A 15,768-nucleotide genomic window follows, 5' to 3' on the forward strand; every position below is an offset into this window, starting at 1 on the left:
AACCTTAAGTCCAGTCTAACCCGGGGAGGGGGATTGGGAGAGATTTGGGAATCCGTGGATGGATGGCTAACACTCCGTTGCTCGTGCAGTAAGTAGCTGAAACCAAGTAGGAGCTGGTACCATAGGCGAGAACCTTGGTGAGGGAACTTAGCACAAGCCAAGGCAGAGTTGGTCGGATAGGCGAGGTAAGCTGGCAAATTGGAAAGGAAAAATTTGTGGCTTACAATTTGGTATCGGAGCCTCTTCCTCAGTTCTAGCGAAGGATAGAGGCGGATTGCTGGGAGATGGCAAGGGTAGGACGTAAGCGAACCCAGGCAGAGACGGAACCTCCTCCAGAGCTGGAGCCTCCGGTCGAACAGGAGGTGATGGATGAGGAATCCTTGCATGAGGAGGACTCCAGTGAGGCAACTTCCAAACAGGAGTCTGGTGGTGAGGTTCGGTCATCCAAGGCTCGATTGGATGTTCTAGAAGGAAAATTGGCACAGACCAATGCCCTGCTAGAGACTCTCGTACGCAAGCTAAAGCGTGACGACAAGCGGAAGAAAAAGCGAAAGACTGCGGATGCTGGCAGCGCAGAAGGTGCGAACCCTTCGGCAGGGACTGAGGCAAAACCAGACAAGGTCGAACAGACCGAAGTGGAATCAGTCCCTCAGGTAGTTCCCAAGTACAAACCAAAGCCCCCACCGGTCTTCAAGGGAGTGAACGACTATAAGGTGGTGGAGGATTGGTTTTACGATATGGAGGACTACTTCCGAGCGTTGCGATTACCAAGCTCGGAGAAGGTCCCATGTGCAAAACCATACTTGGCAGATAATGCCAAGTCTTGGTGGAGAATGACAGAGGCCAACGAAGGACCAGTGGCCACTTGGGATATGATGAAGGCGAGGATCCGCGCAACTTACGTTCCTCCGAATGCTACTCTGCATCTAAGGGACGAGCTGAGTAGGCTGAAGCAGACCGGAACCATTCAGGAGTATGTGAATGGGTTTATGGCAAAGAGGATACTTGTCACGGACATGGGGGATATGGATGCGTTCCATGCCTTTATATCAGGTTTGCAAACCTGGGCTCGCGGCGAAGTAATGCGGTGGAACCCGACCAACTACAAAGAAGCGTTGGATGCGGCCATCAAGGTGCATTTCAACGATAATCTGCGAAAGGGGAACACGATGGGGTCGGGATCCACGTTTAGCAAAGGGGCCAAACCAAGGGGAACGTTTAGCAGAGGGAAATTCAAGAAGAGTTTCTCTAAGAATGAGTCCTCGGGGTTCCGGAAAGGCAGATCCGGTGGCCAGCGAGCGAGTACGTGGGGGAGTCAGGCGAAAAGAGACAAACCCACGGATAAGAAGGTCAAGTCATATAGCAGCGTGGGAAACAACGTATGCTACAACTGCGGTGAAGTGGGACACTTCTCGAGGGAATGTCCCTACCCGAAGAAGGCCAGAGCCAATATGGCCATCAAGTCGGGTGAAGTCCAAACAGAGGTATGTGATCCAGTCCCTAACTCAAAGTTACTCATTACACGAGCAACTTTGGTAGAGAGTCGTTCGCGACATCTACTAGCCCTCCGAGGGAAGCTCGGAGGTAGCTTTGTTAAAATCCTTATTGACACGGGTGCTTCGGATAATTTTGTGGCTGCAGACATAGTCCGGCAAGCCGGACTAACGGTGCAGCGGCTAGGCGAACCAAGGACTATAGAGTTTGTTCAAGGTAGCCAAAGCACCGATGAGGTACTTCGACAAGCGAGAGTCGAAGTGGGGACTTGGAAGGTGGACATGGACTTCACCGTGTTGGACATGGCGGGATTTGACGTGATCTTCGGAATGGACTGGTTCAATCGATTCGTGGTAGCCCTGTATGGACAAGGTAGAAACCTTGTGGTACTGGCGAATGCCCAAGGAAGAAGATCTAGGGTGGAGGCCCAAGATCTAAAGGTAGGGCAAAGCAAGGCCAAAGATTCCTGCTTAAACCTGGTGTCCACGAGAGGACAACTCACTAAAGGAACTAAGGCGGCCTTTTTGTGCTTACTCTCGGTGAAGAGTGACAAAAAGACAGGAATGGAAGAAGTACCTTTAGTGATCCAACGGGTGTTAGACCAATTCCAGGATACCATGCCGGAGGAGCTACCGGCGGGGCTACCCCCAGCACGACCGATAGAACATAAGATTGAGCTGGTCGAGGGTGCTGAGGCAGTGGTTCGTCCCCCTTATCGTTTGAACGAAAAAAAACTCAAGGAGCTCAAGTGCCAACTAGAGGAGTTGGTGGACAAAGGGTATGTTAGGTTGAGCAAGTCGCCGTATGGGGCGCCAGTGTTATTTGTGAAAAAGAAAGATGGATCTATGCGCATGTGCATAGACTACCGCTTGCTCAACAAGTATACAAAGAAGAACAAGTACCCTTTGCCAAGGATTGAGGACCTGTTCGATAGGTTGGGAAAGGCAAAATACTTCTCGAGGATTGACCTAAGGTCAGGATACTACCAGATCAGGGTAGCCGAGGAAGATGTCGAGAAGACAACCTGTCGAACGAGGTATGGGAGCTTTGAGTTTCTGGTGATGCCCTTCGGGCTATGTAATGCGCCGGCAACGTTTTCGGCGCTAATGAACCACGTCTTTGTACCCTATCTGGATCACTTTGTAGTCGTCTATATCGACGACATCCTGATCTATAGCGAGACGCTAGAGGAACATGCCGAACACTTGGCGAAGGTGTTTGAGAAACTAAGGGAACACAAGCTGTATGCTAAAGAGAGCAAATGTGACTTTGCTCAACAAGAGGTAAAGTTTCTCGGGCATGTGGTGGGCCAGGACGGGCTCAAGGTGGACCCGGAGAAGGTCCAAGCGATCCAGGAATGGGAGCGACCATCCAATGTACACGAGTTGAGGGCATTCCTGGGGCTATGCAACTACTATCGAAAGTTTATCAGACACTATTCGAGAGTAGCCCTGCCCTTAACGGACCAAACAGGAAAAGGGAAGATGGTGTGGACAGCGGAATGCGAGGCGGCATTAGTCCACCTCAAAGGGAAGTTGAGGAAGGCTCCCGTATTGGCATTACCAGACTTTGGTAAGGACTTTGAGGTAGAAACGGATGCTTCGGACTTTGCGTTGGGCGTAGTTTTGAAGCAAGACAACCATCCGGTAGCGTTCTTCTCGAAGAAGCTGGACAAGGCTCAACGGAAGTGGCCTGCCCACGAGAAGGAATTGTTTGCGGTGGTCAAGGCGCTTAAGGAGTGGCGACACTACCTTGGGAGACACTTCAAGGTTTACACGGACAATGTGGCAACGAAACACTTCTTGTCACAGCCCGACCTAAGAGGGAAACAAGGTCGGTGGGCCAATGCCTTGGCCGAGTTTGATTGCGAAATTTTGTACAAGCCTGGGAAGAGCAACATCGTGGCGGATGCGCTAAGTCGAAAAGCGAGCTTGAGGTTGGCAATATCCAGCGCAACAGCAACCTTCTGGGACGATGTGCGGACAGCATATGAGAACGATGGTCTAGCACAAGAAGTGTTGTTGAGGAATCTAGAGGCGCAGGAAGCTCACCAGAGAGGTGAGCTGCCAACGAAAGAGAAAACGGGCTATGTGGAACGCAACGGACTCATTTATTACAAGCAAACGAGGGTGTATGTTCCAGAAGGGGAACTAAGGAAGGTGGCCTTAGAAGAGTGTCATGACGGACCTCTTGCGGGACATGGTGGAGTGCCCAAGACGATGGGCTTACTCAAAAGGAAGTACCATTGGCCAGATATGGCGAAGGACGTCCAAGACTATGTAAAGACATGTCCAACATGTCAGCAGGTAAAAGCCGTGACTAAGGCTAGTGGGGGCTTGTTGCAAAGCATCCCAATTCCAGATCGCCCGTGGAAATGTCTTACGATGGACTTCATCACGGGACTCCCCCCAAGCGAGGGGTTTGATGCGATATTCGTGGTGGTGGACCGATTTTCGAAAATGGCATATTTCATACCCACCACAACAGAAGTGGATGCGGAAGGTGTGGCGAAGCTGTTCTTCGAGCAAGTGGTTCGAGTGCGGGGAAGACCAGAAGAGATCATCTCAGATCGAGATAAGATCTTCACCAGTAGGTTCTGGAGGACTCTCCTCGAACAGTATCGCACCAAGTTGAAATTCAGCACAGCCTATCACCCACAGACAGGTATGGGGTATTAAGTCAAGTTGTTGGCACTAACACTTCTTGACAGACGGACAAACGGAAAGGGTGAATAGGCAGCTGGAGGATTATTTGCGATGCTATGTCTCGGGAGACCAGACCGATTGGGTAAGTCATTTGGGACTTGCAGAAATGTGTTATAACAACTCACCACATTCGAGTATCGAGGTGAGTCCATGGGAAGTCATCAATGGGCGAGCTATTGAAGGTCCCGTGGAACTCGGCGCGGCCGAGTATCATGGAGAGTTGCCTGCAGTGGAGGCATTCACGGCGGAAAGACTTAGCATTTGGAATCTAGTGAGGGATTCCTTGGAACGGGCTCAACGAAGGCAAACCAAATACGCGAACCAGAAGCGTCGGGATGTAGAGTTCCAAGCTGGGGAGAAGGTGTGGCTGAACACCAAGAACCTCAGACTACCAAGTGGGATCAGCTGAAAGTTGACCCAAAAGTAAAGATGCATGTATTCCTGTAAATGAATTGATCTTGAGTTCCTTAAGCAGGTTCGCGGGGCCTTACGAGATTGAGGCACGAATCGGTAAAGTGGCTTACCGACTCCGACTTCCTCGAGAGATGGGGAAGATGCACCCAGTGTTCCACGTGAACTTACTCAAGCCGTACTTTGAGGATCCGCTTCGCAAGGACCAAGTGAGACCTTTGCCTGAGGTTATCCAAGGGGAAGAGGAATACAAAGTCGAGGCCATCCTCAATGCGCACAAGAGCAAGCGACAAGGACGCGAGGTGAGAGAGTTCCATGTGAAGTGGAGAGGATTTTCACACTGCGAAGAAACATGGGAACCGGAGGAGAACCTAGCGAACGCTCGAGATCTAGTGGAGGAATTTCTGCAAGGCAGAACTCTATGTACTTATGCAAAATTCAATTAAAAATATCAATTTGCAAAGTTGAGCAAGTGCAATATGTTGGGACCCGAAGGCGCGCCAAAGGTAAGCTAATTAGCATGGGTTGGATAGGTCGACCAGGCGTAGGGCACTACGCCCGACTCCCCCCGGGGATGTCGAATCCGTAAACGTATTCTACGGAGGTTGGGTTCGAGTCCCAACCCCCTAGTAAAGCAAGGCTGGGTTCAAGTCCCGACCCCATACTAGGGCGTGGTGAGGTGAGGAGTATAGGGACACCTATATTCCGTTGTCATGGGCTCTTGGCCGGGGAGGCTAACTTAGGCACACCGCTAAGTGGGGGGATGCCCCCGGAGACATGGTCAACAAGTCGTAGGATAAAACGAGACGTTCGATGTGGGCATCGAACTTCTTCTATGGGTGGTGGAGTTGTAAGGAACCGACTCCCCGAGATGTCGTAGGCTAAAGGATCCCCAAAAGCTTGACCGAAATGACAAAGAGTTCATCGGATGGGACCAAGTCGAGGATCGAGTCCAAGACCGACTCTAGGACCGAGTTCGAGATAGAGTCCGGAATCGAGTCCGAGACCGACTCGGGGACCGAGTTCGAGTCCGAGTTCGAGACCGAGTTCGAGACGGAGTCCGAGATCCGAAATCGGGTCCGAGACCGAGTCCGAGGTCGAGTCCGAGGTCGAGTCCGAGGTCGGGTCCGAGATCAGGTCCGAGATCGAGTCCGAAATCGAGTCCGAGACCGAATCCGAAGTCAGATCCGAAATCGGGTCCGAGATCGAGCCAGAGACTAAGTCCAAATACTAATACAGGTCAAGGGGTGAAAGCCTAAAGCGTGCGTCTCCCAGGGGGGGGGGGGGGCTGCAGGGGGTTCCAAAAGTATAGTAGGGATAGTGAGGTCCAGGAACCAGTTTTGAAGGGACTCTCCAGTTGGGCTTCCAAACCGACTTGAGGTTGAGACTGGGAGCGAGGGGCCTTGGGTGGGAGTGAGCATGGACTTGGCTGGTGCCGGAGGGGCCATCCAAGGAAGTGCTCAAGAGCAGCTCCCACTCCCGAAAGGGAAACCGACTGCGGTGCTCCCGGCTCAAGTGGAGTGGTGCCCCACTTGAGTACCTTGTGGCTCATTGGTCCTCGCCCTTCCGGGGGCTTGGGCCTTCCCTTCGGGATGGAAGAGGGGGGGTAGAGGTACCCATACCGGGCCGTTGGGCCACAGTGTTTCGCCCTGACGTCCCGAAGCAAGTGTTGCACTCAAGGCTTGGGATTTAGAGGGTCCCATGATCAAGTCTTGTGGTACCAAGGGGTGTTAGGAATCTGGAGGCTTGGTGTGCTTGGCTGCTTGTGCCTGCGGGGAGTGTAGCCGAACCTTAAGTCCAGTCTAACCCGGGGAGGGGGATTGGGAGAGATTTGGGAATCCGTGGATGGATGGCTAACACTCCGTTGCTCGTGCAGTAAGTAGCTGAAACCAAGTAGGAGCTGGTACCATAGGCGAGAACCTTGGCGAGGGAACTTAGCACAAGCCAAGGCAGAGTTGGTCGGATAGGCGAGGTAAGCTGGCAAATTGGAAAGGAAAAATTTGTGGCTTACATTCATCTAGTCGCTTTCCATTCTCAGAAATTCCAGCCTACGGAGATCAATTACGAAATCCATGACAAGGAGCTCCTTGCCATCATGGATTCCTTTGGAGAGTGGCATCGTTTCTTGGAGGGGGCAAGCCATCAAAAAACAGTCTGGATGGATCACAAAAATCTAAAGTACTTTCCCACTTCCCGAGTTTTGAGCCGTTGTTAGGCAAGGTGGGCACAATTCCTGAGTCGGTTTGACTTTGTTATCAAGTACAGACCTAGAAAGCTTCAGGGCCTTCCTGATGCTCTTTCAAGGCACTCCTATCTTAGTCTCAGGCCTGGTAATCCTACCTTCGATCAACAGGATCAAGTTATCCTCGGTCCTGATTGGCTTCAAGTTATAGCAATTTCCCTAGCCCCTCAGAACTCCTCCTTGATGGATGCGATCAGAAACGATCTTCAATCCGATGACCTTGCTAGTGACATTTTTTCCCCCATCTTCAAACTGGACACCTAGTGACTCCCGACTGCCGGCGATTTGACGAGTTCAAGTTCTTAGATGGCTTGTTGTACGGTGGGGAGCAGCTTTACATTCCTGAAGGTGATGCTCGAAGGTTGGTCCTGATGGCGTGCCATGATAGCCTGACTGCCGGTCACTTTGGCATTGCGAAAACCTATGAGTTGGTTGCATGGGACTTTTGGTGGCCTCACATGGATGACTACATCAAAGCTTTTGTTACCTCCTGTGACACTTGCACCCGGAATAAGGTACCTCGCCACCTTCCTTTAGGTTTGCTTCGTTCCCTCCCCGTCCCTTCAGGTCCTTGGGAATCCATCTCCATGGATTTCTTGAGTGATCTTCCAAGTTCTGGAGGCTTTAACAGCATTTTAGTCGTGGTGGATCGCTTCACAAAGATGGCACACTTTTTGCCGTATACCAAGGATTTTTCCGGCGAGGACATGGCAAAATTGGTATTCAAGGAAATTTACCGAGTTTATGGGATTCCTACAGATGTGGTTTCAGATTAGGGACCTCAGTTCATCTCTCATTTCTGGCAACAGTTCTTGCAGCTACTTGGAGTGAAGGCCAACCTCTCTTCAGCGTATCATCCTCAAACTAATGGATAGTCCGAGCGAATGATTCAGATGTTGAAACAATTTCTGAGGTGCTTCATCAACTTGTAAGAGACTAATTTTTCCATTCTACTTTAGTCACTTAACCACACCTCTGACTATTTGGAGGAGTCTCACTCACAACCTCCATAAGTCTTATTCTAGACTTGGGGCTCGCTATCCCCAAAAATAGCATCTATGCCACTCAACTTTTGCACTTGGTAGAAGTGCTCCACATGTCTAATCCCATGACTAACACCCCAAGGTACCACCGACATATCAACCTGTTACGCTAAGCCATGCCCATTCACCTTGGTCACAAGTCCAACACCACCTGCATTGCAATCCCGTCTCTCAAAGACTGGGCCATCCGTCCATGAATGGTCATGCTAGATCCACTCCTTAGCATCCTTAGGATGTCTGCAAACATGGGGAACAGCCTTCCCCAATATCTTTGTTCCAGTCCCCACCAATTCCCTTTTTGTCCATGGCCGTGTTCACCAACACTGCCACTGGATCAAGGCCCACAGGCTTGACCACTAAGTCCCATTGTCCTCTAGGACTTTTTCACTATGTGACTGTGTCCTTGGTCACCACACTAGAGGGCTACCCCTCTTCCTTTCCACAGTCTGGGACTTTGGGACAACATTTCGGAACACCATGGCCCTACGCGAGCCTCATGAGTACTCTCCCTGCCTTCCACCTTTAGGTGCTTTAGCTATGGGCTTAGAGCGAGGTTCCGTTGAGCCACGCCATGTATCCAAGTAGGTAGTGCCACCCACATTTGGACTGGGAGCATTGACCATTCAATCTTTCGGGGGAACTAGCACCGGCTCTTGAATACTTCACCAAGCTACCCTGCTTATCGGTCTGTATTCACTCTAGCCTTGGACTTCCCAGTGGTTATCCCATCACCCAACACCTAAGTACAACCTTCCTGGGCTAAACTAACCTTTTCTGGCCAAATTGGCTCCACTAGAGTCCTCCCTCTTACTATACTTTTGGAGCTCACCAAATCCCCCAGGGTTTGGGAGACGAACGCTTTGGGCTTTCACCCTCTCAGACTCAAACTTGGACTCGGACTCGGACTCAGACTCAGACTTGGGCTTGGGCTCGGTCTTGGCCTCGGCCTTAGTCTCAGTCTCGGTCCCGATCTCGATCCCGGTCTCGGTCTCAATCTCGACTTTAGACTCCATCTCGGGTCCTTCTCGGACTCCATCTCGGGTCCATCTCAGACTCCATCTCAGACTCCATCTCGGGTCCATCTCGGGTCCATCTTGGATCCATCCCAGACTCCATCTTGGGTCTATCTCGGACACTTCTATGTGTCATGTGTTGGTCCTCTTGTGTCCTTTTTCTAGAGACTCACTTATTGCTTGCTCCGTGCTTGTTCCTTGAGCACTTCATTGGGAGTTCCACTCCCGCTCTCGACCTTTCAAGTTGGAGTTTTTAGTCCAACTGTGTTACGCTCATTTGGTTTTTGCTTCGGCCATTACCACATGGCACCCTTCTGGCTCCACTTTGGGGCTTAGGGATTTGTGTCTCACACAACTATCATTAAGATGATTGATTCGATATCCTTCCCCTTGCTAAATTCTCCTATAACAACTCTGTTCACTCCTCCCTTCGAGTTTCCCCCTTCTTTGCAAACTCTGGCCCAAATCCTCAATTCAATCTCTCACTTCCTTCTCTATCTAAATCCTCTTGTTCAAATCCCCATTTTGAGGCATTTGTCTCCAACCTCCAGGAAATCCACAATTCCATCTCCTTCCACCTCCATCATGCTCGGGAATCTCACAAAACATTAGTCAGGATTGTCCCCCTTACAATATTGGGGATAGGGTTTGGCTCCTTAGGCGAAATATCTCCACCACCAGGCTATGTCCCAAACTTAATTTCAAATGCCTCGGTCCTTTCCTTATCATTGCCATTATTAATCCTATCAGTTATTGCCTTGCACTTCCCTCCTTATATCAAATTCACCCTGTTTTTTACTCCTCTCTCCTTATATTCCCAATCCTATTTCAAATTAGGTCATTCCTCTGCCTCCACCAGTGCAGCTCGAGGATGGGTCTGAGTACGAGGTTTAGGACATCCTTGATTCCAAAATCTCATGGTCTAAACTCTACTATCTGATAGACTGGAAGGGTTACAGACCTGAGGAACGCACTTAGGAACCTACAGACAACTTGATTCATTCTCCTGACTTTGTTCAGGACTTCCACCGCCGCTATCCTTCTTGTCCTAATCCTCATTCTTTTCATTCTCCATCTCTTGTCCTTCGACATCCATCTCATCCTCCTCTTCATTCTCATTCATGTCCTTGTTCCACTCATTCTTGAGGAGGGGGTGCTGTCAGGAATCCCCCAATTCTTGCCACATTCCTAACTCTTGCCAAATTCCTGACCCATAGACCACATTCCTGACTCTCGAGACACTTCTCTATTCCTGACTCTCTGATTTCCCGTACAATTCTTAATTCTCGAACCACATTCCTGATGATGATGTGGCACCTCCTCGACCTTAGTTATATTTAGGTTGTCCTCGATCCAAAAGTGGTGGAGCTTCATCACCTTATAGTATATATAGATTAGTTTTGTTCTATTTCTCCACAATCTGAATTAACGCCAGTTTAAGTTATATTTTTTGTCTCCACTAGTTTTTCTCTTTGTCTTCTGCATTTTCCAGTCCTAATGTTGTTGACAGCACTCACAGTTTATAATTTATAAACTTTTTAAAACATTTTCTAGTATATTCTAATTTATTCTACCATGTAAGTTGATATTCAATAAGATTAATCTTGTGTTTATAAACTTCCATTCTATTAATTGGATTAATACATGAGATATAGCAAACCAAGTGCACAGCAATTTTATATCTCTATAGAATTTTAACTCTATAAGCTCTATTATTTTATTAACCTAATAATCTATTGATCCGACGGCTGTCGTTGGTTGAACGGTGACGATTGTTTCAAAAGACCTAATATTGGGGTTTTTACGGTCTTTGTAGGGTTAAGTTCAAGCTATGGATGCCTCTTCATCTAGAAAGCGTGGGCGAGAGCCGGATGAAGAGGAGGAGAGAAAGCGACTTAAAAGAGGTGAGATTGCTCATATGAGCTTTCATCTGGAGTCGGCGCTTGCGGAAATTGCAGACCTTGAATGTAAATTGTGGGAAGCCGGGGAGGATGCCGAACTAAAGGAGCAGATAGCCTCAGAGAAAGTGCGGGCGAGTCAACTCCAGGAGGATATGTCGAAACTGGAACGCGAGCTCTCTGAAATCCTCCAGCCGCCACCTGAATACTGGAAAAGAGTGGAGGGTATTGCCGAATCAGCATTTGCGCAGGAGTACCAAAGAGTTGGGGGATTAGACAACGTGGAGTCGTTGCGTGAGAAGCTGGAAGAAACAGGAGAGGACTGGAAGACGAAGAAAACCATGATAGCACCTGTTGTCACGTTAGTTCAGTCGAGTGGCTGGGGAAAGTCGAGGACTACCTGCGAGCTTGCGAATTTAGGTGTGTTCGTCATCTACTGCTCATTCGCCTCATCTGGCACCGCGTACCCTCCAAGGTCTGCCTTTGCGGACTTCTTCTACACAAACGCCGTCAAATTGCTCAGCTCGGGTTCTACGCTTTTGTCGCAGAGCAGGTTCATGCTCTTCTGCATTGACTACTTTGTGTCATGCATCGAGGCTCTTCTGCATCTGACTTCCGGGGAGGACCCCATGGATGCCAAGAAGTTCTTGAACGATCTCATGGTTGGGAAGAACTTTTGGGACGTGGTACAGGCGAAGATGGAGATAGGAAACAAAGCCCGGGAGGAGTTTGCTAATCGCCTTGACGTCGACCTGAAAGAGAAGCCTGGCGAGAAAAGCAATATGTGGGGCATCTGGGAAAGTAAGGTGTTTAAGAAGTACAACACGCTTGAAGGTCTACTGTCGAATGTTCCAGCTCCTGCCAAAGGAAAACTGAAGGTCCTGTTTGTCATGGACGAAGCCCGATGGTTTACTTCGCATGCTGATCCGACAACTGTTGCTGCATTTGTTCCTGCAAGGAGGGCTTCCAGAGTGTTGCCTGAAAATGGAAGTGTGTCGGTGATGTTCACCGACACAGACGGGAGGCTAAACAGTTTTGCGCCGCCCAATAAGGCATCCGGTTTAGGGTTTAGTAGCGATCGAGTGGCTGCGGCGGGAAAGCTAGTTGCACATCCAGCGTACTGCTTTTTCTTGGCAGACTTGCCATCGGACGAACAAACAGGTGGCCTTCTGCTTGCTCAAGTTGAAGATCTGGGTCGTCTTTGCGGCTATGGTCGGCCACTGTGGCAAGCATTGGTGAAGGCTTCCGCAAGTGCACGTGACGTGCTGCTTTTGGCTGTAGATAAGCTCCTGGGTGGCACTGGTTCGTTCGACAAGTGTATGCTTGAAAGAGGAGGTCTATCACATGAGGCTTGTCTGGCTACACTGGGCTGCAGAGTATGCATTGACATCAATCCGCATGCCACAATTATCACTGATATGGTTGCAAGTCACCTACTTAGCGTGATGTCCATTTCTGATGACCGGACTCTTGTTTGGACGCATTGGGCTACGGAGCCACTGGTTGCAGCGGCTGCAGCACAGGTTTTGCGTGCACAAGGGAAGGTTGGGACAGGGTGGAAGGAGTGCTTGGAGGCACTTGTAACTGGGATGAAGCGTGGATGGGTTGATCGAGGTTACAGGGGCGAGTTGGTTGCACGGGTGCTGCTCCTACTTGCAGTGGATAGTCTAGGCAGAAATTCATGGAAGTGCTTTACTTTTGACGAGCTTTGCCGTGGCTTAAGTGGGAAGTCGCTGTCCGATCTTATTAGAGAAGGTGAGCAGAATTCAGCATCTCCGACCCCCAAAGCTCCAGATGGTGGAGGAGAAGTGCAGGTCGAAGTAAACATGCCACCACCTCCGGCCTCGGCTTTGAAGCGTAGGAGAAGGGTTAAAGGAAACAAAAAAATTCCGGGTCAGCCGCAGGTGGCTTCAGCGTCCCTGTCCAAAGCTCCAGGAGAAAACGCGCAGGTCAAAGTAAAGACGCCGCCACCTGAGGTGAAGTTGCCATCTCCAACGCTGACGGCCTCGAAAGCTCCAGGTGGAAGTACGCACACTGCTGAAGGTGAAGGGGAAACAAAACAAGCAGGTGGCTCTATAGATGGAAGTGGTAAAGAAGAAATCCACAGAAACATGGGTGAAGCCAAGTTTTTTTGCTTGCTATTCAGGAAAACCGACTTCCGACTGCAGGAGCTCACCGCAAAAGATTTGCTTGAATTTGGAAAGGCTGGCGTAGGAATCATTTGCTGTGAAAATGAATGGGGCATAGACATCGTCATCGTTGGGTTCTTTGGTGACACGTTTAGCCTGGAGACGATGACACTCATTTTGGTGCAGGTGAAACACACAGAGAAACATGATGTTGATTTAGCATGTGCTAAATGCTCTCCGGAGTTTTCTCAGATGTTCAGTAGCAGTGCAGGGCCTCAAGGTTGGACTGGGTTGAAGGTGCCATATGCCCGTCTGGTTTTGAATGTGGCCCATGTGCCTTCCAGCAGTGTTCGTTACAGAACTAGGAAACTTGTCGCAGAGGCATTGCTGAAGAAGAAGCCTACAAATCATTCCATGGCAATGGCTCTCCATGATGCTCATCTGGAATGCAAAGGCCTTCAGGAATGGACAAAAGGCTATGATGGGGATAGATCACACCCGGTATTCAAGTCATGGGAACGGTATTTTGCTTCAGATGATCGTCTCCAACACATTGTGGTTATTGAAGGTACGTTTGTGCTGTTTCATTTTCAATCACTTGATGTTATCTTTTGCACTCCAGGTTTGGATGCATTCTCATCCAAGGACGAAGTGAAAGACCTGGTCGACATCTCTCTGGATTCTACTGCAGACATGAGGAAACTAGAACAAGTTCAGAAGACGTATGCACATAGAATGTTCGGATGGGTTAAGAACACAGTAATGCGCAAGTGTTTGGAGCCAAAGCTCAGTGTGAAAAAGAGTAAGTAAAATTGAGATTTTTTTTGAGAAATAATCTGAATTTTTTTCTCCATTGCAGAGGTGCAGATGGAATTATCTTAGGTGGTGAGATTTAAGGACTTTCTAGATTCTAGAATCAAGAGCATAATTATTAAAACTGAAAGATTCCTTTTCTATTTTTTTGCATGTGGTATGTTGTATTATTCAGGTTTCTTATGGTTTATGTTTAGGCACTAAGTTCCATTAATTTATAATTCGTGTTAGGGCTGTTTATAGTCCTATCATTTCACTGTAATGTATAAATTTTTTCTTTCTAATTTGTGTATTAAAAGGGTTTTAGTCCGACTTTATTGATTGGTTATGGGAATCATACTATATATTAATTGACATTTGGCAAGTTTAATTTGCTCCCACTGGGCTCGAAAGTGTTAAAATAATGAAGTTCTTGGAAGAGTTGTATTTCTCAGTTTTTATTCACAAGGGTGTGAATTTATAAGGAAGTGTGGTGGATTATAAGCAATTAATAAAATAACTTCAATTATAAAGAAAAATGCACTTTTTTTTCAATCGGTTAAGGGTTTTTTGGGATATTTGAAGTTAAACATCATTAGGTTTGAATAATATTCAACTGAGTGACCTCTCGAAAAGTCCAAATTCAGGAGCTTACATTTGCTATTTTGCTACTCCCTCCCTTGGAGCTTTGCCAAATTGGAATATTTAGAAATCTATTCTTGAAAATATATTCTCTTTTCCATGATTTGTTAGCATCTAACACATAAGTGTTTTTTGCTCAACTTTGTTATTTGAATTTCTTCTAATGATTTCTATAACCTAAATTTAGCCATTAGTCTCGAGATATTCTTTTGTTTCCATAGCAAAAGCTCAACTTTGCCAAATCTAAAAATTGTTCACCCCTAGTAAATTTTCTTAGCATTTTTTGCTATGGACTTTATGTACGGCCTAATTTAGTAACCCACCCATAAGTCTCTTTCTTAAATTTGCAATACCATTGTATTATTACAATTCATTTCTCTTAGCTATCTTTCCCACTTGGTTACTTCGACTAATCCACACTATTACCAATAGTTCAAATTAACATTTTGAACTAAAAACTTTACTTCCTTAACCTCACAAAATTTTATCTTTATTTTAGCCATAAAATCATTTAATAATTTAATTTTTGACATTTTAATAAGTAATATTAAATCTTTGAGACTTTTAACTTGTTAACCATAACCCTGGAGTCCTTTTGTCCAGTTTTAACTCGGATTCGCCAGAAACCCCTCCTTAGGATTTATAAAGTTTTATTCTCTTCCTTTCGGGCGGTGGCGCTAGGGCGATGGTGTGCCCCTCCTGCTCCGTCCGTACTCAGAAGCGGTGCCAAGGATCCTGCATTCACTCAGCAGCAGCGCCAGCAGCACCGAGGTTCCTTCCAGGATTTCCAAGAGTGCTGGCGATGGAGGCGAGGATTCGGCATTGGCATCGGGCAGGGACGTGCGGGGATTGCGCCTGAAGAAGGTAATGCCGGCGGTGGTCGTCCTGGAGGTGAAAATTTACTCGTGATTGCTCGATCCAGGTGGAGGAAATGCGAGGCCTAGGCATTGAGCCTTGTGCGTAGTCCTGGAATCGGACACACAAGGCCACGCAGCTCCAGGAGAAATAAAATACCGACGACTTACCGGCCGGAGGGGTGGACGAGGATCGTGTGTCTGTGGCTGGCCGGATTTTTGCTCGCCGAGCGTTTGGAAAGCTCGCTTTCTTGGGAATTCGAGAGGATTCAGCCTCTATCCAGGTACCGATCTATCTTTCATGGCTTGCGCTCTATTGTGACAAAGCAAATGGTGAAAGTTTGACATTGGTGATATGAATGTCGGACCGAATGCGGATGACGATATTGTTTACTGCATTCTATGCAGGGGGGAGCTCGAGGAGCAGATGCCAGACCATCCATAACGCATCATAATTCAGTGGAACGGGATCTTGTCTTGCGCATTGCTACTGAGCTACATTTAAAGTGGGTGCCGGTCTGTGCACCATCGCTTATACGGGAAAG

Source organism: Selaginella moellendorffii, unplaced genomic scaffold (assembly GCF_000143415.4).
Source record: "Selaginella moellendorffii unplaced genomic scaffold, v1.0 SELMOscaffold_3, whole genome shotgun sequence".
NCBI lineage: Eukaryota > Viridiplantae > Streptophyta > Lycopodiopsida > Selaginellales > Selaginellaceae > Selaginella > Selaginella moellendorffii.